This window comes from Lissotriton vulgaris, chromosome 10, assembly GCF_964263255.1.
Source record: "Lissotriton vulgaris chromosome 10, aLisVul1.2, whole genome shotgun sequence".
NCBI lineage: Eukaryota > Metazoa > Chordata > Amphibia > Caudata > Salamandridae > Lissotriton > Lissotriton vulgaris.
Window position 1 is genome coordinate 450,511,093 of NC_141698.1, and position 25,696 is coordinate 450,536,788.

The 25,696-nt window shown below is 46.8% G+C and overlaps 1 protein-coding gene across 2 annotated transcripts in view; it reads left to right on the forward strand.

The window, feature by feature from the left end:
* CRAMP1 (cramped chromatin regulator 1) overlaps positions 1 to 25,696 on the forward strand; it is a 1,243,281-nt gene that overhangs the window by 794,934 nt on the left and 422,651 nt on the right. The gene's annotated exons all lie outside the window — the stretch shown is intronic.

Genomic DNA, 25,696 nt, shown 5'->3' on the forward strand with positions numbered 1-25,696 from the left:
CCTTTGATACTCACCTTTTGTTTGAAGTACGTGCCCTTTCTGTTGAAAATTATTCCCGTATATTTATATTAATCGACAGTCTCCAACAGCTGGCGCCCCCCTCATCCATCAGAGTTGATTTTTTTTGCTCCGCTGGTTTAATACCATGACTAGATTTTTCAAGGTTTATGCTTAACCCGTTCTTGCCTGCGAAGTTGTCCGTTGTGTTGATCAGGTGCTGCAGGCCGACTGGATTTTGGCTGATCAGTATAAGATTGTCGGCATACAGTAAGTTTGAAAGTGTTAAACCACCCAGATTCGGAGCATGGTGGTTGCAGTTATCCAGCTCAGTAGAGAGCTCAAACACAAAGAGTTTGAACAGGGTGAGGGCAAGGACCCAGCCCTGCTGCAGCCCTTTGGTGGTTGGTATTCTTCCTGAGAAACTGTCCCGACGCCCAGCGTAATTTGGACCCATGTCTTAGAGTGGAGTAGAATTAACTGATTCAGGAGGTTTGGTGCTATTTCCCACCCTGATAATTTTGCCCAGAGCTTCCCCCTGTCAATACTGTCGAAAGCAGCTTTGTAATCGATAAAGCAGACAAATAGTGGCTTGTTGATGGTTTTGGTCACATCTCCTAAATGCGAAAGGGCAAGAATATTTGTTGATGTCCCAAGCTTTTTTGAAAGCCTGTTTGATTGATGGGAATTACAGCTTTTTTCCAGTGCCCACGCCGTAAGTTTGTCCAGAAGGATGCCTGCGTGGTATTTGGCCTCAATGTCCATTAGTGTGATGAGTCTTTAATTCTTCGGATCAGCCTTGCTGCCTTTCTTGTAGATCGGCGAAAAAATGGATCCATTCCAAGAATCTGGAATTCTTTCAGCTTCCATGATACTATTAGAAAGGGGTAGTGGAGCTTCAGCCCATTAATTTGGATCCTGCTTATAAATAATTGGTGGTAAACCGTTGGACCCGGGCGATCCCTCCTTTTGGCTTTTTGAGATTTTCTTCACAATCTGTTTATTTGAGAAGGGGGGGAGCGAGTACCAGACCTTGGTGTTCTGAAGGCTGCTGGTCCCATTGGCGCACTGAATTATCTGGTTTGATTTTGCCTGCTTCCGCGTTAAAATGGTGCTGTAGAATATTTGTCCAGCTGTCCGCCATTATATGAAAATGTAGTTTATTTATTTATTTTATTTTGAAAGTTTTATATAGCGCGAACAAGATCTTTGCAGATATCAGAGCGCTCTAGGGTTATTGGGTTCTCTATATTGTTGACTGTGTGCCAAAACCTACCACTGTTAGATTTTGCGTCATGTAGCAATTTTGCCCATATTGTGTCAGCATTTTCCTTTTTCGCTTGCCAGATGATTTTGTGTTTGCATGTCTTTAGCCTCCTTAATTCGAACTGTACATTATTGGCTGGACCATTTTGCCAGAGGCTGCGCAGTGTTCTGTTTATTCTGCTCTTTGTTTGTCTCAGTTCAGCATTTAAAGTTGTCGAAAGATTAATTCTTTGATTATGTGCCGGCCTGCAGAATGCTTCCCGTTTGCTTTTTGACCCTGTTTTTTCCTTCGTTGCCTCTGTTTTGGAGTTAGATGGATCAAAGCTTTTGGTAAATCTTTCCCACACTGTTATGCTGTTCCCACTCGCTAGTTTGCTTTCCCCCCACCGTGTTTTTGATACTGTAAGAAAGTGGCTCTATATATACTGGACAACAGTGAGGTACAGTGTGTATAGAGTCCCCAATCTCCAGAGGCATAACAAAGGTTAAAGTCGGATCTGACCTTACTCTCTAAAGTGGTAGCTTGGTCAAGTAGTAAGGCAGTATCAAAGGACAGTGTAAAGCATTTGTTGTACCCACTCACGTCAGCAAAAGGTGTCACACACTCAAGAACTGAACTCTAGGCCAATTGTTTTTATATCAAAAGATATAGTTGTTTTATTGTAGAACCAACAGGTATCAAACTATACTTTTCTCAATATGAGTGACTTTGGGTAATTACTTTGCAGAAAGGCAATAGACTTGGTAAGTACAATAGTTACTGGGGTTGCAATAGGCAGCACAGTTCTAAACACAATTTAACATTGGGTTCAATTGGTTTTTCTACATAAATGCAGTTGATTACTTTCAGGATTACTTTAACCCCTTTGATGCCGATGACGGCCCCCAGCCGTCATGCACTACGGTGGGCGTGTGCTGATGAGGGCTGAGGGCCGTCATAAACCCGCCCACTCGCGATTCTGCCGCACAGGCCTAGAATCGCGGCCGCGCCCAAGGGGTTGATAACCACAGGATTGGATCCTGGATTCAGTCCCGGGACCTAAGCTGGAAACAGTTAAGTAAAACCGTTTCCGTTACAGTTGCAATTTTTAAAGAATATAAAGGTATTTTCAAAGTTGACAGAAACTTTTCAGGGAAAAACTAGCAATGTTATCCTATGAAATTCAAGTCACAGGTGAAGTAGGTTCTCGTTACTTTTGTAATCCAGTACTGGACTCCTAGGTTCAGCACTGGGACCTGGACCTAAGACTGGTAAGTATTTACGTTTCAGTAGTTGGTACGATTTTTAAAGAATATTTGTAATTTGCAAAAATCGAGAGAAGAAATTTCAGAGAAAAACAGTCAATGGTTTCCTATGGAAGAAAATGCAAGTAACTGGTAAGTACAGTTAGGATTACTTTTGCGGTTCAGTACTGAGCTACAAAGTACAGCACTGGCTTCTCTCCTGATCCCAGGTGAGTATTTCGGAAATCGTTATATGGCTGATTTTAGAGGCATATTTTAAAGTTTCAAAACTCCACACTTAAAAGAAATTTCAGAGTAAACCAGTCAATGTTAGCCTAAGGACGGAAAGTGAGTTATCGGCTTTCAGGTGAGAACTCGACTGGTGAGGTTAAGGTTCTGGGGATAGACTCGGGGGTCTCCCAGGGTCAAAAAGGTACAGTTGTTACACCCTCAGCGGCCATGGGGCAGCCGGGTGCAGAAATAGTAGGCCCAATGCAATCCAATGGAGGGTAGGGGGCCTTTAGTTGGTGGCTGCAAGCAGGCAGGCCACGCGGCTGTGGGAGCTGAGCTCCTGGTCACGTACTCGGGGCAAGTGGGGAAGTAGAGTAGGGTAGTAGTTTCACTTCCAGCGGCACTCGGGCGGCTGGGTGCAGGGTGCTTTTGAGCCGTTGGCGCTCAATGTTATCCAGAGTGAAAGTTCAAAAGGGAACAAAGGCTGCAGGCTCGGGGACAGAGATATTTCAGGTGCGACCACCACTTCGAGAGGTAAGTTGGGATCTTGGAGAAGAAGTAGGTACCCCCCCAAAGAAGGCACAGGGGACCGTGGGGCGCCGGGTGCAGAGGTGTCTTTTGGCGTCTGGAAATCTTACCCTCAGCTGGTGGCGGTTGGAGGGGTCCCTGGTTCTGAGGCTGCAGGCGTCGTCTGGGTCGTCGAGGAGGGTCTTGGGGTACTAGACTTCGGGTCCCAGTCACCGTGGGGACTTCCTAGTGGTCTTGGTTCACTCGGGCACAGGCCGGGCTTGGCGGGTGCAAAGTGGGCAAGGTTTGTGGTTCCTGGCTGTCACCATGGGTATGGTTGTTGGAGCAGAGCCTCTGCTCATGGGAGTCCCAGTCTCTAAGAGGGTTAAGGCAGACAGGTTCTCCGGGGTTCTTGAGGTTGCTGTCAGCAGGAGACGCCGGGATTAAGCAGGAGCAGGTTCAAGGATCATCAGGCCGGTAGGGCTGGGGGCAAGTCAGTTGTCGTCGTCCTTTTGTTAGCAGTTGCACAGCAGGTCCTCCTTGTTCTTCTTGTTTTTCAAAACAGGATCTGAGGAAGGAAGGTTCAGGGTCCCCCTAAATCCTGAATTTAGGGGCGTTACAGGTAGGACAAGGGCAGGGACCAATAGGTCCCTGTCCTGGGGTCAATACACCCCCTAGTCTGCTCCTCTCCTGTGGGAGGGGGCAGGGGCCTAGCTGTGATTGGGCAGGGCTCCCCATCCTCAAGATGGCCGGAGCCAGGGGTCGTGCTTAACCTCGCCTCTCCCACCTGAGTGGTGGGTTTGGCACAGGCTGGCACACCCCCTTTCCTGACTAAGGGTTTCCCGCCAGTCTTCCAGCTAGAGTGGGGGTAAGAACTGGTGGGGGGCCAGTTGCTGAGTACAGCAAGTAGTCTGGAGAAGCTCACAAAGGCGGCAGGCTGTTAAAGCTTCTCCCTGCCCATCCTGGGGGAGGAGACCTAGCACCTCGCCCAGGATGTGCATTTGTGCATGCCCAGGAGAGCGGGGCCTCTCCACCCAGGGGTCCAACAACATGTCTGCTGTGTGGCAGCCTAGGCAGCCTCTTAAACCAGCTGTGGATTGTAGGTTAGGCTTTTAGGGGGCATCTCTAAGATGCCCTCTGGTGCATTTTACATTAAATCCCCCACTGGCATTAGTATGGGTTTAATGTGCTGAGAAGTTTGATATCAAACTTGTCAGTCTTCAGTGTAGCCATTATGGCCCTGTGGAGTTCGTAATGACAACCTCCCAGTACCATATACTCTTAATGCCATCACTGCACTTACAGTGCCCAGGAATGGCCCTGGGTACTGTAGGGGCCAGGGCTCATGCACCTTTGCCCACACCACTGGCATAGGGCACCCAGCTAGAGGGGTGACTGAGGTATGCCAGGGAAGTGGGTCTTGTGGGCATGGCACACAGGGAGGTGGGCCATGTCGACTCTGTTTAGTTCTGTACTTAGACACTCAGCCTGCCAAGGCAATGTGTGGGTGTCAGGGTACAAGGCCCCTAAGGGTGGCACAATAAGTGCTGCAGCCCTTAGGGGGTTTCTCTAGTCACCATGCCCTGGGTACCTAGGGTACCATTTCCTTGGGGCTGACAGGTGGCCAGAGATGCCAATTGGGTTTTAGTTTCAACACAGTTTTTGGGAAGGAACACAGGCCCTGGGCACCTGGTTGTCAAAAGACCAGGGCAAACTCAGTCAAAGCACAATAGCAGTTCAACAAAAAGTGGGGGCATACCAATGCAAGAAAGATGGCACTTTCTCACAGATACTGCCAAGAGTTTTCCTAGATCGCTCGTTTTGCATTTGATTCTCCTGTGGTTTAGTGTGACCTTTGAAGTAGCTTCAACAGTTGGATGGGTGAGTGCCGGTCTGTGAGCGGCGAGAATGAGCTCTTGTGGTTGATGATCACTGTAATCCTGCGTTCCAATCCTGAAGTCTTATTGAACTGAAAAGTGATAGAGATGAAAATGTATAATCTATTGCAGTATTTGTGAAGGAGTTATGGAAGGTTGCGGCTTGAGGGCGGTCCCCTGCGAATCGACCGTTTAATGTTGCCAGGGACAGACTTTCTAGATCGTTCAACAGGTCTTTATAGATCTTAGTTTGCTTGCCCCACTTGCACTCGTCTTGAAGTGGTACCCATGCTGATTGTCGGTCATCTGCCAAGTCAGCACACCCTGAAATGAACATGTTAAAGTCTCCCGAGACCTTATAATTTAAAGTTGTTTCTTCAGTAATTAGTTTTGTTAATTCGGCAACCAGGAGTTCTTTTTTTTTTTAGGGTGTACATAGATATTGACAAGCATTAACCTTTGATTGTCTTTGAATCTTGCTATTTCCATCTGTATTGTCTATATTCCGTTAGTTGGGGTGTTTTTACTTGTTAGTTCCTTAATGGTTGATATGGTTTTGATCGAGGCATATGTCGTGAGCCCTCCTTTTCAGATGGCCACTTTTCGAGCTTCTGGTTGCATGGAGATGGTATGCTTTGTAACATAGCAGGTGAAATGGGTCTTCCAACCACGTTTCTTGAAGGAGTATTAGATCAAATTGTTGGTATGACCTATTGACATTGACAGTCTCGATTTCATGGTTTCGCTTGACGTCTGTGTTTAGACAATGAATGGCACCTTCTCTTCCATGTTGAGTCAGTCCTTGATGGTGAGCAGGTTGCACTGTATCTCACCTTGATGACGACCAGCCACACTTGCGCACTTTAAATATCTAACCCAACTGTCTTAAGACAGCTGGGGTTAGAGCAAGCTAAAGCCTCCAGGGTGCTGTGGAGTGCCAAGTGAGGCCGCTCCCACGAATCCTAGCGCTGCTCTCATGCTGGTGAGAGCAGCCTCTGGATTGGTCAAGGGAGTTCCAGCATCCGGTTCCTGTGTCAGTGAAAGATGATGTTTGGAGCGACAAAGTCTCCAAATTCGGTAAGTTTTATTTTATTTTATTTTATTCTATTATTTTACACACACCCCCATTGATGATGCTAGCCACCACTGGTTCCAAGACGCATTCCCATTCTCTAATGATTTCCTCTGAAACAAGGAGGTTTTCCCACGTTTCAGGAAGTACTTAAAAGAGGAGCTACCAAACTGAACATTCAGTTGCAAGTGCTACCACCCTGCTAGACAAGTATGATCAATTTTTATGGGACTCCCTTCAGCAATTTGTGGATGATGTTCCCAAGAGTTTGCAGTGAAGCTATTATTAAAATCCTGAATGAGGGCATTATGGTGTGTAACCAAATGATGTGAAAGAGACTTCTAGCCGCAGATTGCTTACCTTTGAATATTCCCAGATGTCGGACTGGACCCCATAAAGTTTTTGAGCAGTACCCCAGCGTGATGGTAGGTGGTGTCATTCAGCTCCACGTTGGCATCTTCTACAACTGTAGTTATGTGCGCTGACATCATTTCTTTCCTTCCTGTGCCCCCTAAGGCTAATCAAGATCGAGCTACCCCTCGGTCACTTTTTGTCTGGTCTTTTTCAACTTTTTGTTGACTTTTTTGAGATTTCATCTTCTGGTGTGAGGATATCACCCAAGAAGTCGCTTGGTTTCAAACCATGTTGGGCCTGTCATAGGCAACTGTCGTTGACAGACCCCCACTTGGTGTGTTTGTGGAGCTGGGACATGATTCCAAGGTGTGTAAAGACTGCTGCTCCATGCACCCAAAGGTGCAATCTTTCGAGCTCCTTGCCACCTGACTACAGTCATGGGCCCGTTTCCGAGGGAGGTCCCGGGACCATTTGAGGAGCCCATCCCAACTTCTTTATAGCACTCAAAGCCTATGGGAAGTCAGGTAAGGCGCACAAGAAGTCGAAAATATCCAAACACTCTTCGCCTGCCGCGTATATGTCGAAGTCATCCAATGAGATGAGGGAGCGTCAGCATTATAGACCCCGCGAGTCAGTGGGGCCTGTCCCTGGTCCGCACTTTCCCAATTTTTTGGGAGCTTCCACTGCCCAGCTGAAGGAGTTTTATGAGACCATGCGCCTAATCCTTTGGTGGCCTGGCCCCTCGAGAGTGACTTTGGGCCCGATGGGCGCAAGAGGTACTCCTACTGGGACAACAACAGCGGGTTCTCCTTCGCTGACAGTTGAGCCCCAAGGATCCAGAGCAGAGCCGCCAGTGAGACCGAGACCTTCGTCCGATCCTGCTCCAGTGGCGACGCTATTCCCATCATCATTTTCTACATGGAGCAGGATTGGCATCGCCTGACGCTGCTTCTGGCACCGACTGAGGACATCCTTATTTGATGGATAGGCCTTGTGAGGGAGACGTTTGGGAAGGGACTATGAACCCTTATGGAAACGACCCAGTTGAGGACAACTGGTATGAGGAACTGGGTGAGGCCAGTGGGTTGGACACCTCACCTGACGCCAGCCTGGTGTAGCCTCCTAGTGTGGCTATGGAGGAGTGGGCCTCTTTTACAATGGTGGTACACTGAGAGGCTGAGGTTTTGTACCTCAACCTACCCTCAGTGGCAGTCGCGACAAATGTCTTGACAGAGGTGCTTCAGCTAAGAGTCATCCCCTAGAACTGTTTTTCATATTCAATGAAGCCCTTATGGACGTCCTACTTGGGGCCTGGTCCAAGCCTTGCTCAGGGTGTCCTGGTGAATGGGATGTTTGCCCGCCGTCATTGCCCCACTGCTGAGGATCCCAGTTTCCTTATCTAGTACCACACCCCAGATAGCTTAGTGGTCCAAGCTTTCTCATCCCGCATTCACCCTGACTCGCACCCTACAACCCCACCTGAAAGGGAATCCAAGAGGCTGGACACCTTTGGTAAGGCAATGTTCCCTTCCACCAGCCTGGCACTGCGGTCCATGAACACAGCATGTCTATTGGGCCGTTATTTCCATACATTACAGGATTCCGTTGCACAAGTGCTGCCTATGGTCCCAAAGGAGGCATAGGCCATACTCTTTCAGTCCTTTGCCGATGGGAGAAATGTTTGTATACAAAGTGTGAGAAGTTGGCCTGATATTCAGTGTTCACTATTCTAGTGATCACTTTGTATCAGTCCAAACAACCCTAATGGTGATTGGTTGTAAGTCAACCTTATAGACCAGCTATCCTAGTAACATGGATACGAGCAGTCTTCGGGCTAAACTCTAGAGGGCGTGTTAAGCCAGCTGTTATACCATCACATATACCCCTTGAACACCAAGTGAAAGGACACCACACAAGTGTTATGAAAATAAACAGTGTATTTATTTAGATCACAACAGCCCTGTACTCTTTATGAGGACAGGGTACTAAGCACACAACAAAACTCTTACGAAAATACTTTAAGTTGCACAATTTACACAAATGCCCGAGGGGCACGAAAAACCATATACTACAAAAGTGGAATGCGAAATTACTAGCAGGTAAGTACTGGACAAATAGGCTTTGGAATCGCTAGGACTACGTTACTGAACCTTCAGATTACTAGTAGGAGGCCTAGGGGACTCGGGTGCAGAGTGTGCACTCTCACGCGGGATGCGGGACAAAGTCTATGGAGGCTAGTAAAAGCAAAGTTAGTGTTCTCGGGCGAACCCGACTAGGTAGGCTGAAAACGAAAGTGGATCTGGACCCTTAGATAGTGAGGCTATGCTGGGGCACCAAAATGCCGAAGTTACCTAGCCCAGGGGCTGCGGCTGCATAGGTCTGAAAAGACGTCGGGAATCCTCGTTGACGAACCAGGAGCCTGAAGAAAGAAGTTGCTGGCAGGCGACCAGTGAAGATTGTTCGATGGATCCAAGCCTGGATCGAAGATGGATGACACCTGAAAGCAGAGGGGACCAAGTTCTTAATCACTAGCCAGTGATTGTGTGGGCACCAGGATGGCACCGGGCGAAGTCACCTCGACCAGGTGAGTGGGCGACGCTGGGCTCTGCAGTCTCACGTACCAGGAGGCGTTGTTGGCGACCAGGATGGAGGTGCGAGCTGTCCCACGATGGTTGATGCTGTCGACGTCGCTGGACCCAGGATTGGGGCAACAAGTCTTGGCAAATTCAAGCCCACGCGGTGGACCTAAAATGGCCTCTGGAGTGGACCAGGAGGGTCCGGGGTGCTCCTCTTTTGGAAGGGAGCAAGGGCCAGTCTGGAGCAACCAGACCAGCAGTGTTGTCGTCGTTGATCGTCGTCGGGAAGGCCACAAGCCAGCGGGCTAGTAGCCAGACAACGCGGTGAGCAGCCAAAAAGCAGAAGGGCCCCGCGCAGATCTCGTGGATGCTGGGGGGCTGATCTTCGGTGCTGGAGCTGCTCAGGGTCGGGGCTTCTCGGACCCCAAAGCACTCACCAGAGGATCCCTCGGCGGTCGTGCTGGATAGAAGTCGTGCAGTTCTGATGATGGCCGGTCCCTCGAGGTCTTGTCGCACCTACGGTTCTCAGCTTAGCTGTAGAGGTAGGTAGAGGTCAGAGGTGCCAGGGAAGCCACGTCTCGTCGAGCTGGTCAGTCGTATTCCGGAGGAAGGACGTGCAGCAAACCGCAGAGTTCTTAGATGGTGCCTGCGGATGCAGGGTGACTACTCCTTAGCCACAAGGGAGAAATCTTGAGAAGAAGTCGAGAGTTCCTTTCGTAGAAAGTAGTTTCTTGATTGTAAGATGATCTAATTTGGAAGGGTTCCCGCTCCTGCCTTTATCCTAAAGAAAGGGGTGGGTACGCGACTACGTCCTGCCCAAGGGGTGGGACCAGGAAGGGGGGTGGTTACACCCCTCTCCCATGCCGGACTTTCCCCAGGCCAGGGACTGGTGTGTCCCTGGAACTGGTTCTAGCGGCAGATGCATAGTGAGCACCGGGGTGCCACTCAGCAGTCACCTTCCTGTAAAGCCCTGCCTACCCAGGATACACAAAACCCTGTCTGGGATGGTGCTAGCACCGCCCCTGACAGGAAACCCTTTGTCCAAGCTCCCCTCGCTGGAAGGACTCCCAGCTGCAGGGGGTCAGACTCGTGTCTGTGGTGGCAGCATCCATTTTGTGATGCTGAGGCTTGAGTTAACTTTAACCGGGGTTCACAGTTACATACATGTTGTGTCCCTCTAGAAGGGTGGAATGCTAACCCCGTCGCCAGAATTGGCGAGGGGTTAGTATTCCAATTCGTATGACACCTTACTCGACATGTTTTGATAAAGCGATACCAGAGATAGCATTTAACCGCGAGGATTATAATGCACTTAAGAGTATATGGTATGCGTTATCATGGAACAGCTATTAGGACTTGGTTCCGCAAGCTGCAAACGGGCTCAGCTCATGCCAGAGCACCATCTCACACGATTCCAAGCACTCTGCCTTCAGGATTGTCAAGGCCTGCCATAGGAGTGACTGATAGGAATCTGTGTGTCCATTTTAGGGTTAGATATAGGTATACTATATCTAAAGCAAAGGGTGATTACACCACCTTGCCCCAGCTGTCGTGCAGCCAGTTGTGTCAGATTTAGATGGCCATCCAGGGGTGGCATAATACATGCTTCAGCCCCTGGTAGGCCCTGGGTACACCTATGCCCTGAGTTACAGGGTCTGATAAGGTGGCCCAGTACCAATTGGATAATGCACCTAAGGTACACATGTCAATTTAGTGAGAGAACAGCCAGGCTGTGGGTCTGATTAGCAGGCCCACAGCCAGAGAAAGTCGTAAACCAGTGAAACAAAAGCAAAAAATCTGGGTGATCATAGGATTGCAGACCCTACTCTCCTACACAAAGGAGTTAGGTTCTAGTGTTGGGAATGAGGGTAAATGTAAATGTTTTTGTACTTGTATAGCGCACAGCTACCCGCAGTGGGTTTCCCGGCGCTTGTACGAATACCGCAAGGGAACCCTTCCTGGCTTTCCCTGTGAAGTGTCCACTCCTGGGCACTCCCATGGTGCAGACCAGGCATCCCTCGCGTTGTGGGGGCCGTTGTGGAGACTAAGCAAGCTATTGCCAGAGTTGCAGCGTGGGACCCATGATCAGAATAGGCACTGAGGCGAGAATATCCGTTATGGGGAATTAATGAGCCCGAGACCCGCAGGGGCAGGAATCGAACCCTGGTCCCTGGCCAGAGCTCTGCCTGCTCTAACCATTGAGCCACCCTTCTCCATGGTGGGCTGGACCGTTTAAACTAAAGCAAAAAAAACACAAGTGCCCACACACTCTTTGTTTCTAATATAATTATTCTGGTGACCAAATAGAAAAAATCCTTAGATCTGGTCAGGTACTTTTATTTATACCTATCACTTATGCTTAGTAGCACTTTTTTTAGGAAATTATTCTTTTTGGCAAAAGCAGATATACATATATAACCATTACATTACATTACAAACAAGGCAAACTTTACATAAAAATTCACACAAAGCAAAAATACATCCGAATAACAGTAAACATTGAACATTAAAATTTCATTCGTTTTGACACGGTCTATAAATCAATTTCTTATTCCTAAAACAAAAACAAAGCAAAGTCAAATAACAAGAGCAATACAGCGTGTGCCTAATTTTGGTCACAATTGACGGAATAGTTAGCTCTTGTAGATGTGCCGATGGGAGAAATGTGGCAAAGTCGACCATAAAATGTGGAATTGAAACAACCGATTTGCTGAGTAGAACAATTTCATCATCGGTGGCCTTGTAGAGCGATGCCTGGTTGAGCCTAAAACCACAGTTCTTTCAGGGGATGTCCAGGCTTCCCTCATGGACATGCCTGTTGTAGCAAGCTGGCACTCTATATACTGTACCAAGGTGTATAGTGTGCAAAGAGTCCAGTGGATCCCCAAAGGCTTACAGAGGTTAAAGTAGATAATACCTTACTCTCTATTTGTGGTAGTGTTGACCAGCAGTAAGGCTTTATCAGAGGTTAGTGTTAAGCGTTTATTGTACACACTGTGGCAAGAAATGATTTCACACACTCAGACTGAACTCTGTCTATTTGTTTTGTATAAAAATATTTCTTTGTTGTATTTTATTTTTAGAACCAAGCCAGACTTGGTGCAGGTAAGTAAAAATAGTACTTTTCTGATAATACAGTTGAATGTAGATACAGATAGGTCACCTGGTCAAGTGTTCATCTAAGTCATCATCCATTGGATTAATATAATCTACATAGGATAATGCTTCTTTATCCAAATTCTGTAATAACTCTGTTACCCTTCTTGAGAATAACCACGGACTGTTCTTATACCCCTGGGGGAGTCGACAAAATTGATGGTGTGTCCCTAGCCCTGAGAAGGCTGTCAAATATCTGCTTTCTGGTGGTATGTTTTGGAAGAAAAATCCATTTGAGAGATCTAGTGTTTTTTATTTTTTCCGCACAATATTATTTAATAGTGTGGCACTGTGTGCATTTTGAACTGCAAATGTTTTTGTGCATGAGTTTGTGTCTATAATCTAAAACTAGACAATATGAATTGTCTGGCTTCATTACGAGAAACAAAGGACTATTCATTGATGAGATGCATGGTTCAATTACACCTTGATATTTAAGCTAATCTAAGATCTCCCTTACCTGGGAGTTTTTTTTATTATTGATATTACATGGTGAGGTGACTCTTCATCCCACCCAATGTGGTTGCAGTATAATGCTGGAGCAAGGACTAGCGCCCACACCTGTGCATATGTATGTCTTATAGGAGTAGGATAGACTGTGCAGCCTTCAACTATGGAAGGGAGTCCGTGATATGGAAGTAAAGCCCAGGCTTCAAAGCGACCATGACCCTCTGTGCGTAGTACATAAATGGTGGATATCCTCGATAGGGAAACCTGCTATAGAGTGGGTTGGTGTCCCCTTGCCTGTCCCCACCAAAGACATGCGCCGGCTAAAATGGCCCAGTGTTTTGGCTAATCGACAGTCTATGGCTAATATAGAAATGGAGGTGGACAGGGCGATTATTGCCCTAGAGCAGGCTAACATAGTCGTACCAGGGTCATACGAAATAACTGCTATACATGATAATCTCTTTTGTGTCATTAAATCCCATTTCCATAAAACCGGTTATGAAAACCATTAAGGCACCTCCCAGACCTGTGAGGTGGTATAACGCACAGTGCAGGGAAGCCAGGTTAGCTCTGGGAACAGCTATTAAGAGTAGGGAACAAGTAGCTATCCGTAGTGCAAGAAGGATCTACAAGGACAGTATAGCCGCAGCTAAAAAAATATGGGATGAGCGGCATTGGAATGAACTAAGGGAGGCAAGTAGGACTAAAGATTCCAGGCTCTTCTGGAGCATTGTTAAATGGGGTAGTGGCGGTTTACCCAATTGCCCCGATAATAACGTTGGTGAGGAGGACTGGGTTAATTATTTTAAGCCACAATATGCTGATAGCCACTCTGGCTCTAAGATGGATGGTTTCAAGGATGTATATCCCAAAGATAACTTTTTTACTCACGGTGAGGTGTTGCTGGCCTTAAGTGCAGTGTCTAGAGTAAGAGCTCCCGGTTTGGATGGGGTCCCGGCGGATCTTTTTAATAACGATAGGGAACGCTGCGGTAAATATATTTTTCTTTTGGTTAACGCTGTTGCCCAGGGAGCAATGGTTCTGTCATCCTGGAAGGGTGCAATTATTATCCCCGTATATAAGAAAGGCGATCGGGGTTTGCCTGGTTACAGACCCATAAGCTTGATAGCTACCATTCAAAGGGTGGTGGGGAGGATGGTGGTGAACAGGCTTATGGATTGGGTTGATGAGAACAATGCATTATCCACTTACCAGGCTGGGTTCCGGAAGGCCACTAGTACGGTGGACCAGGTGTTCCGCTTTACCTTGCTACGGTGGCGAACTGTGGTGCTGGGTGGGGGCAGCCTGTATGCCGCTTTTGTGGATTTGCGGGCTGCCTTTGACCTGGTTCCCAGGACTAAACTCTGGTCAGTGCTGTGGAACCTGGGCCTACCGGATGATCTATTGACCTTGGTTATGAGGTTGCACGAGGCGAACTTTGCCAAGATACAGTGGGGCAGTCAAGGTGAGGTCACTGCGGACTTCCCGGTCGAGCGGGGAGTTCGGCAGGGGTGTGCGATGGCCCCCTTGCTTCCTTTCCTTTTCCTTGTTTATCAATGGAGTAGTAGCCAGAATGCGGTCTGTTAATCTAGATGCCCCCTCGTTGGCGGACATTAAGGTTCCTATATTAATGTTCGCCGACGATACCCTTATTCTATCAAAGACCCCGAGTGGCCTGCAGCGTGCCCTCCACATCTTTGAGGAATTTTGTGGGGAGCATGGTCTAGAAGTTAATGTGACCAAAACCAAGCTAATGATATTTAATCCCCACCGTAGTTTCCGATCCAGGCTGTCTATGAACCATCACCCCTTAGAGGTAGTTAAAGCTTTTACCTATCTTGGTATTTACGTAACCAACGATCTCAACTGGTCCCAGCACATTGATCTTGTGACACTAAGGCACAGACAATTAGCTGGAGCCCTTGGGGCCGAACACAGAAAATCAAAATCCAAACCAATCGCGCCAGCCCTACAGGTCTATGAAGCGAAAGCCCTTGGCTCAGCACTATATGGGGCTGAGCTGTGGGGTTTTGGGAAGCTCCAATCATTACAGAAGTCCGAAAATAAGTCTTTTAGGACAATTACTGGTCTTCACAAAAGTACCCCCCTTCTCCCCCTAAGATATGAGTTGGGCAGAAAGGCTGTGGATGATTTGGCAAAGCTTCGCCCGATCCTGTATTGGAGACAACTCTGGAATACTCTAGAACTCAAGCATTATGCTGAGGGCTTTTTAGCGCTGATCAAAGCAGATGTATTTCATAGGATCAAATGGCTAAAAGATCTTAGATCCTTGTTATGTTTAATGGGTCTCCAAACCCTTTGGGATAACCCGTCAGGTGCACTTTTCCCTAGTAAAAAAACACTAAAGGAGCTGTATTGGGACTTTGTGGCCGAGCGGGACTGGAGAAAAACTGATGCTAGATCTAAGACAGGTCGCTATTTGGATACCAAAATCTCTCCTAACCATGAACTTTATTGGGACAATATAACTAAGCCATGGGATAGGAAGCTTCTATTCCAATTGAGGATAGGTGCTCTTCCGCTCAGGTCCCTAACTGACAGGTGGAGGGGTTCATCTAATATTTCCTGCCCCGCTTGTGGATCTGTGAAGGAGACTATTGGGCACTTCCTATTTTCTTGTCAAGCCTATGCCGTCCCTAGGCGAATTTGGTTAAAACCTGTATGTAAAAACTTATGTTCCAACAGTGGCATTGTAGCTTTGAGAATCATTTGCACTAGTTCTTGTCTGCCACTGGTCATAGCAGTAGCGAAATTTCTGGGGTGGGCCTGGTCTATTAGGCGTAAAGCGCTAGCCGAGCAACTGTTTACATAGGGACTGTTTTACTGAATCTATTTGATGTGGTCCGTTATTTTAAAGTATATGTATTTTTAATGCTTTTTATGTAAAGTATTAGTTTCTTATTTGATTGAGGCAACCATTTAATGAGAAATTTTTGTATGTACAGTGCTTTTATGAGAAATACTCGAATAATGCCACTTTGAATTGTATGTCTTAGGTGTGTGAAGACTAGGTGGGAAAAAGCTGGTAAAATTACAGTTTCTCCCTTTGGGCATTTCATAACAATAGTAGGCGGCCAATCTCATTCCAGTAGTGGGATGTTGTAGCCAGAAGTCAGGTTCTCCCAAAAGAGACCTTTCACATGTCTGGGCTTTCTGGCCTTGTCGCCCTCTATCTGGAGTGTTATTTCATGTAACTTCTGTGGGACACTCACCCTCCTAACAGGTTTTTCCACCGTGATATACTCACTCATCTCCGCTGTCACAAGAAATTCAATCAGGTTCCGGCGAGCTATTGTTACTTCTGCTGAACTGTCTAGCATCGTCGGGGCCCATTCCGCATTCAGTAGTTGAGTCCTCAGAATTCTGGCATGTTGAACTCTGAGACCTGCTACCTTCTTCTTTTTAAATTGAGGTTTTGCTTTGGTTTTTTCTTCTTACATTTATACGTAGTCTGAAGTGCGGTGTTTGTCTCTGGACTTTGTACGCGCTTCTTGTCTTTGTTCTGACCGTCCTTCCCTCTCAGAGTTTTTTGATGAATCCTGAAAGGAATGAGAGGAACGTGTATCAATGTTCTGATACCTGTCCGGTTTTTTAATGTTATCTCTTTTTCTAAGATTAAATAGCCTTTCTGGGGGCTCCTGCTGAGGACACCTTTCCCTGGAGTGAGATCTGTTCTTTTGTTATTTATTATTGTCCCATTTCTTCTTTGAAGAAACCGGTGCTTGCTTTGCCTTTTCTTTATCTGAACCCCCTTGTATTGAGGCTTTACAGATCTAGCTCCAAGACTATCTCTACCTAATTCTGCATAAGCAGTTTCAATTATTTTTGTTAGTGCTGTCTCCTGTTGTAATTGAGCGAACATTCTCAGACATTGGTGTATTGCCACTCATGCTGCTTCCCCTTTAATATTTGCTAATATTATCGCAGATACCTTGACAAAGTTGTTTAACAACTTCATCCCTAAGTTTAGAGAAGGCTCTGATCCATACTTGTTCTGTATTTGACCTAATACGTCCGGTATTACCACAAAAGATGGGCTACCATGAATCCTGGTATATATTGCAGCGAAAACTGTACCCTAAGAAGTACAATCCTCAATTGAGGGAGCTATCCCTATTAGCAAGCAAATAGTAAGTATTCTATGCTTTTCTTTGGGACAAGTGTGTGGAAACACCGCCTCCAGCGGTCTTCTTTTTTATGCTATCCAGAAGGGCATTTGTTTACGTTTAGTGGCATTTTATCCATCACTGCGTGCAGTGTCAGTGGTGTAATTTTTGTTGTAGGAGTTTGAACTGCTCCTGGTTGTGTAGTTGGTGTTGGCTGAAGTGTGATTGTTCTCATCACAAACTGTGTCATGTTTCTGTAAAGTCTTATTAGTTCTTTATGCTTTACAAGTAAGTCTCCTGGCATTGTGTCAATGTAAGGATGTGGTGTGTATGCCGTTAGAACTGGCCCTGTTTCTCCCACTCTTCTGAGCGGACCGAGTCTTACTCTATTTTTTGTATGGGGGAGGGCGCCTTTGAACCAGTAAAAATGTTCTTCGTGAGTGAGTGGAATTTCAATATCCTCCTACGGACTATATTCATTTGGTATACATCTTCTACATAGTAGTGAAATGTTTTGTTCATGCATTTGCCTGCAGGAATCTAATCCATGAATAGAAAACCTCTTTCCTATGATTTGTAGGCCTCAATCAGGAAAGTCACTTGCCCACCCCTAATTGTAACATCATATGCTACAAGTTTTAGGGTGACGGCATTTCTAACATTTTCTGCTATGTGTATTGCATCTGCATCTTCTTCTTCGTCTGATGTGAAATTTAGACGATTTCCTTCATCTACGTCTTCCTGCTCAGTCATTATTTTTGGAATGGAGAGTGTTTCAAGGGAACTGAGAAGGTGTTTATGCACAATAGGAACACTGTATCCTTCAAGCTTAATTGAACCAACAGCCAATACATAGGAATCTTCCTACTTAGCTGTGGTGGATTTTGTTCCGTCCCTCTCCAGATGACTCTGGGGTAATGTGAGTAGGGGTCTCTGAAAATAGCTCAATTGAAGTACTCAGTTTGTATTGTTAAATAAGTGCCAATACCAAAGTTGGCGGCGCCATGTCGGGTAGTTCCTATAAGACCTATATAGGATCTGCATGCTTAGACTACATACACTGCGAGACTGGTGTCCAGACTGATTCCAGACACCCCCACTGTAAATGTTGGCCTATGTACCAGCTAGCTCGGGATGCCACTATCACCTCCTCTTACTAAGGAGAGAATAGTTCTTGGCACCTATCGGATATGACATCCCTGATCCCTCGGGACCGTGGAAACAGTAACTTACTTTTCTCTCAGTCACTCGTTCTCACTTTTTCTCGGAGAGACACACAGAATAAACGGTTGAAAGGTTTTCAATAAGCTTTTATTGAACAGTCATTATTCTAGTGTAAAATAAGTGTACTGAAATCACCAGTAGACAGTATAGATAAATGGGTAGCAGCACAAATATAGTGAATAGATGGTAGGTCTCTACCATTTTGCTAAAATCATAACCACAGCAAAGTATATAAAATACATGGCAATAAAAGTGACTACTCCTACGATGCAACCCTAACTAGATGTACCAAAGTGTACCTAACATGTGAGTAGTTGTAAAGACAAGAATCCCTCTAGGATAAAACCAACCCCATTACCTGATGTGAGACTGTGGGACCCTGTTCTAGTCTCGTGATGTACACCCCGCAAGGGATGTCAGACTACTGCAAGCTGGAGTGTCTGCATGCAGGAACCTCAGCGTCTCATGTCAATGTGTCGGCATGGAAGTCGTGATCTCCTCTTACTATCTCAGCAAGATGTAATGTATATATGTCCTAAGGTATCCCCAGGGGTTCTACCTTGCTGTGCCAGTGTCGGGCTTAGGATGACGTCTGGAATTAACTTTATACATAGTTATTATGCTGGAGTTGATGGTCCTGCTGTGATTCCAAGAAACTACGAATCCTCATGCATACTTTGAGGCCAGTGTTAAGGGAAAACCCCTACGTACACTGTGTATTATTATAACTAGGTGAAAGGTCAGTCTCTCAAATCTGTTATTTATATAATATAGGATAGAATGTAGGTGAAGGGTTACGATGTTACCAGGACCTATATTAGGGTACCTATATGAAATATAACAGCCTGAAGGCTGCTCTCCACAGCTACTATTTGAGAGCTTTCTATGGTTATCAAAAACCACTAAAATCACAATAAGTGTTGCCTGGATTAGTGCAAGGTGTATCACTTAAATAATTGTGCACTGTATACTAAGCCAGCCTCCTACATTGGTGTGCAGTGGTTGGGAATTAAGCCTGCACTTTTTTACCATTTAATCTAAGTGTGGTTAGTTGAAAAAGTATCTCTAGCTTAGGCACTTGTGAATACTTTTTGCAATTTAATAACTTCTACTGAACGTATAGGATTGATGTGAGAAGTTGGCCTGATATATGATGTTTCCAATTCTGGAACCACCTTGTATCAGTCCAAACAATCCCTTATGGTGTCTGGTTGTAAGTCAACCTTATAGACAAGCTATCCTAGGGGTAGCATGGACTAAGCAGCCTGAAAGGCTAAACTCAAGAGGTCGTGTTAAGCGAGCTGTTTTACCAATCACAATCCTGTAATATCAAATGAAAGGACACCACACAAGTATATATTCTAAAAATATATGTATTTATTGCTAAATTAATCCCCAGTACTCTTTATGAGCAAAGGGGCACAAGCGTTAAAACAAAAGCACAGTATAACATATGAAAGTTGCACAGTTATGGATGAGGGCGCGTGGCCACTCAAACCATATATTAAGAAAGTGGTATAATAGATGCCAATCGAACAGTGGTTAGGCCTAGGGAATCGCTGGGAGCAGTCGGGACTAGCAATGCTGAAGTCAGGAAAAGCCCGCGGGATTCGGGTGCAGCGCTTAAAGCACACGCATGCACCAATGCAAAGTCAATGGTGCGTAAAAGTTACAAAGTTAGAGTTTAAGGATACTTCCGCTCAACCTAGAAGGATAACACTTTAGACACAGACCCTAGAGGTGTGTACCAGTGTGGGAACACCGACGTTGCTGAGTTACCTCACCCACAGGAAGCGGGTGCATAGGGTCGAAGTTGAGTCGGGTTTCGTCACGCAGGTTGTTGGTGCTTGAAGCTGAAGATGCTGCAGACGATGTGAAGGAGAAGTGTCCGGTGTGATCCAAGGGTGGATCAGAGTCGTAAAGTACCTGAAAGCAGAGGGGACAGAGTCTGGGTCATTCAGCAGTGACCAGGGTGGAACCAGGACGGAACCAGGCAATGTCGGGCGCAATCAGGTGGTTGTCGAGGAGCTTCTCTCCGCTGCCACATGGACTCTGGGGCATCTGCGACGTCCAGGAGCGGCTCACGAGCTGTCCCACGAAGGCTCTCACCGTCGGCGCTGTCGGCTTCAAGATTGGAGCAAACAACACTTGGCAAGAGCAATCCACGCAGGACTGGAAGATTGCTTCTCACTCGGACCAGGAGGGTCAGAGCGGGTGCTCCTTTTCAGAGGAGCGGGTGCAAGTCTGGAGCAACCAGAATCACAAGTCTGATTTCAAGTTTCGTCGGCACAGGGGCCACAAGCCAGCGGGCAAGTGACTGGGCCAACGCATTGAGCCAAGAGAAGCAGAAGGGCCCCACGCAGCACTCGTTGAGTGTAGAGGGGTGAGCTTCGTTGCAAAAGTGGCTCAGGGCTGGGGCTTCTCAAACCCCGTTGTACAGCTTCGAGGGTCACTCGTGGGCTGCACGGTTAGCGTCTCGTGGTCTTTTTAAGATGGCAGGCCCCACGCTTCCACTCGCCTCCACGGGTCTCAGCTCTGCAGGGACTGTGGATCGGGCTGGTAGAAGGCAGGCAAGCTTGATCTTGTCGATCTCTGTCGCTCGAGTTCCGGCGGGAACTGCAACAAAGCAGACGTCGAGGTGCTGGATGGTGCCTGTTTGCACAGGGTGGTCACTCCTTGACCACAAGGGAGATTCTTCAGTCTTCTACGTCGAGTAGGATGTCGAAGGGTCCAGAGTTTCGTTTCAAATGTTTCATCAGGATAATCTGAGTGCGTTGGCACTGCTCCTATTCTTATACCAATCTAGGGGGCTGGATTACCTGCTAGGTCCCCTCCTATGGGTGGGACCCAGGAAGGGGGTGGATACACCCCTTTCCCTTTGTTCAGGCCAAGCTGGGACTGGGGCTGGTCTGCTCCAGTACCGGTTTGGCTGGATTATGCAAGGGGAAGCCTTGTGCTCCCCAGGCACTGTCTGGTTTCTTTCAAACCTCCCTGCTACAATCCACTATCTCCTGTCTGGGGTGGTGTGACACCTCCCTGCGACAGGAAAGCCTTTGTCCAGGCCTCCTTGGCTGAGTTTCGGTCAGCAGCAGGAGGTCAGACTTGTGTCTGTGGCAGAAGCATCCATTTTGTGGATCTGAGGCTCTTTTAAAAATCAACCGCGTTTCAGTAAAGTAGCATGTCTTCTCCCTCTAGAGGGGTGGGATGCTATCCCCGTCGACAGGACTGTCGAGGAGATAGTATTCCAAATCGTATGACACCTTACACGGCATGTTTTGATAAAGCCAAACCAAAGTTAACATATAACCGCGAGGATTATAATGCACTTAATAGTATATGGTATGGCATTATCCCTTAACAGCTTAGGGAGTTGTTCCCGACAGCTGCAGACAGGCTCAGCTCATGCTCAAGCTCCATCTCACATTAAACCACGCACTCTGCCTCCAGGATTGATAAGGCCTTCCATAGGAGTGGCTCACAGGTTTATATGTGTCCAGATATAGGTTTAGATATAGGTATACTATATCTAAGCAAGGGGTGATTACACCAACTTGCCCCAGCTGAGTGATCAGCCAGTTGTGTCAATTTAAGAACCAGCCAGGGGTGGCAAAAGCTATGCTGCAGCCCCTGGTAGGCCTTGGTGTCACCTATGCCATGAGCACCTATAGTGCATGGTACAGGGGCTGACAAGAAGTCCATTTCCAATTGGGTTATGTACCTATAGTACATGTATGTGAATTTAGAGAGAGAACAGCAGGCTGGGGGTCTGATTAGCAGGCCCACAGCCTCAATAAGTCGAAAACCAGTGAAGCAAAAAGCAAAAATTGGGGTGACCACAGGATAGCAGACCCTACTCTCCTACAATTGGTAGTTAAGGGTTTCGCACAACCCTTTCTCCAATTTTTGGAAGTTTAGTTTTCACAAGGGTAGGTAGGTGTAACACTACACTACACCTAGGCACCATGTCTTTAGTTGTGGAGACTAGTGGGTCTAAGCCCTCTAAATACAGTGGTCTTAAGTTCCAGGAATGTAGGACCTTAGCTTCATCCAGAAAGATAAAAACAAGTAGCAACTCTCGCACAGCAGCTCTTAGAGATACTCTTGAGAGGCCAGAAGAGCAGTATAACTCTTAGTTGGGTTGCCCTCAAGAAGAAGGGTCAGGGGTAGCTCACCCCAGTGACCCCAATTATGAGCATGGCCAGGAGGAGTCTGAAGATGGTACAGAGGGAGTCCCTAGAGGTAGGCCCCGGGAGGGTGCAAAGAGACCAGGGGAGGTCTAGTTCCTCCTCTGTAAATTCAACCTCCTCTAAACACTCCATAGGGACCTCCATCTCTAGCCAGAGAAAGGATTCCTTGAAAAGGGAATACTGCCTGCTCAAGCTTGGGAGAGCCAAGCTCAAGATCCAGAAGGAGCAGCTGGCCCCTGACAAAGACCCTGGAAGTTCAGGGAACTAAGAAGAATTTGGTACTAGGGTTCCATGGGGGCTGCACTAGTAAACCTAGGGTCAGGGAACACTCCTTTGATACTAGGTACCTGAGCAGGATAGTCCCTCCTTACCAGTAGGGGGATGACATCCATAAATGGATCACTGCTTTGGAGAGGACCTGTAAAGTTCAGAAGGTCCCACAAGGGCAATGAACAGCTACCCTGTGGCTCTCCTTTCCTAACAGACGCAGAGAAAAACTTCTGGTTGCTAGGGAGGAAGATGCAGACAAATACTTTGTCTTGAAGCGTGCCCTCATAGATGAGTTTGGTTTAACCACTTAATAGTACAGCTTTAAGTTTAGGAACTCACAGAATGCACACACCCAAGACTGGGTAGATTGTGTAAACAGTGCTATTAAGGCGCTGGAAGGCTGGCTTTATGGAAGTAATGTGCATGACTATGAGGGACTGTACAATTTATTGATGAGGAAGCACATCCTTAACTGTCAAATTCAGCAACTGCACCAATACTAGGTGGACTCTGATCTCACCTCTCCCCAAGAATTGGGAAAGAAGGCAGACACATGGGTCCTCACCAGGGTAAAGCAGAAGTCTCATGGTGGTGGTTACTAGAAGAAGCAAGATCCCTCTAACACCCAAGAGATGGGTGGGGAGAAGGGTGAGGGCAAGAAAGAGTCTTCACAAAGTCCCCAAACATCTTCTTCTGGGGGTGGGTCCCAAACTTTTTCCTCATCCAAAAAGAAACCTTGATGTTACCTGTGTAAGGAAAAATGCCATAAAACAAGAGATTCTACTTGCTCTTAATCTGGCACCAAGGATGCTATCACTACTGCTTCTAAAGCAACTAGCACCCCTAATAACAGTACACGTAGTAGTAAAGCCCCAAAGGATTAGTAGGGTTAACCTTGGTTTCAAAAGTTGGTCTGGCCTAGTCAGAACACCCACTCAGGCTGTTCTGCTCTGTGTCAGTGGCATGGAAGAAAGAAACTAGACCCAGGGGCCTTGTATTGTGTTTTCAGCATGGAACGTGCCACTTTACTTGCAAGTCCCACTAACTTGGGCATGTACAGGAAGCATCCACTCATTAATGGTCAAGAGGCTGTGACGTACAGGGGGCAGTGTTACTATGGTGACAGAGAAACTTGTGTCTCCTGAACAGATCATACTGGTCAGATTTACCATGGGACTAATGCTAGCAATGTCAGGACAGATCATTCCTTGGCAGTTGTGAATCTCAGCTGGGGAGGGGTAACCGGCCCTAAAAGAGTTGTGGATTCCCCAGACCTACCTGTGGACTGTCTGTTGGGCAATGATTTAGAACTTTAGCCTGGTCTGAAATGGAGTTCAGAACACTTGCAGAGATTATGGATATTTATGGCAGTGCCTTTGCAGTTACTAGGGCTCAGGCCAAGACGAGGCACAGCGGGAGTCCTGGATTCTGAAAAACTAGACCTGGAAGCTCCCAAGAAAAGCAGCAGGAAGGGTAAGAATGTATTCTCCTCCCAGACTCAAAGTGAGGACCAGGCTCCTGAGGGAGATAACCTCATCCCCTTTGAAGGACCTGTCCTAGATCAACTTGGGCATGACTCAGCAGCTTTCATGTGTGCAGGGGGCTTCTTGACCAGCTCAGACAGAAAGCTGCTGCTGACTAGGAAGGGAATGTCAGTGGGCCCCATAGGATCTATTGGGAAGATGGGCTTCTATTTTCTGACAGTAGAGACCTTAAGTCTGATGCCACTAGAAGGTTGGTCATACTTTAGAAATTCAGTGGTTTTCTATTATCCCTAGCACATGACATTCTCCTTGCAGGACATCTTGGATAAAGCAAGACTTGGGACAGGTTTGTCCCTCACTTTCAATGGACCCACATGTCTGAGGGTACCAAGGAGTTGCTACTAAGTCACTTTGCCAAGTCAGTGGTAAGTCATGTGTCACTACGAAGCCCCCCCCCCCTCCCTAATTCCTCTTCCATTGGTTGGGGGTTCTCTTTGAGAGGGTAGGGATAGACATTGTAGTTCCCTTAATCCCTCCAACAGCATCTGGACATAGTTGCATACTAGTGATGTTGGGCCATGCCACTAGGTATCCAGAGGCTATTTCCTTTAGGATCACTACAGCTCCCATGGTGGCTAGGGCTCTCCTGGGAATCTTTTCCAAGGTTGGGTTTCCTAAGGACGTCTTGTCAGACAGAGGTACTAACTTTGTGTAGCTACATCACTGCTATGCGGAAGGAGTGTTGTGTAAACTACAAGTTTACCACACCTTCTCATCCATAGTGCAACAGGCTTGTTGAAATGTTCAACAAGACCCTAAAGCAGAGGTCTTCAAACTTGTTTGCTTTGAGTTCCCCCTAAGCAAAATGTTTTGAAATTGGGCCCCCTCCAAAACTATATGGCAAGGATCTGGAAAGGAGTAGCGATAATCGCGCGGAGGCATGAGATCATTTTTGTTGTGCTCTTCTGTAGCTTGTACTCCACCCCAAAGCAACTCCACTACTGAACTCATGGTGGCAGTAGCCCTGAGAAGCTGGCTATCTCCTCTTCTTTCACTCATTCCTCACCATGCCTGACCACCACTTTCAATCTCAAAACAAGCTTAGTCTGTTTATGAAAAACAATAACTAATGCATGCTGCCCCCCTTTTAGCTCCAAGGGTGCGATCTGCCCTAATGCTAACAAGGAAAATTAGCCCTCATGCCCACTTTTTGTAGTAAAACATTCATAATTGTGATGCAATGGGCCCCTGGGCAAAAGTATTTCAACACCTGCTTCATTAATTATAGCTACTAACTTGCTGCCGCCTCTGACCTTTAACAACATGGGCTCCCATCTCACCTCATCCCTCTCATCTCTCATCATCCACACATTCGATGCCCAAATCAGGTTGTCTCCTATGCTTTAATTTTCCCTTCCCTTAGTCCACTGCTCGGAGGACTAAGGCAACACTGGCAAAGCGAATCGGCCCTGGGCCTCTAAGGGAGCTGTAGCACCAAGGATACATACAGCCTTACAACACAGACTGGACTGTCTACTTTGCCAACTAAACAGGGCCATCATTTATAGGCCGGATGCCCAAATCATGCTTTCTGCTGCTTTGTATAAAAGAACAAAAATAAAGTACAATTAGCATCCCCGCCCCCCCTATTGTGGGGCTATTGTGACTCCCCTTAATGGTCTCACCTCCAAAAG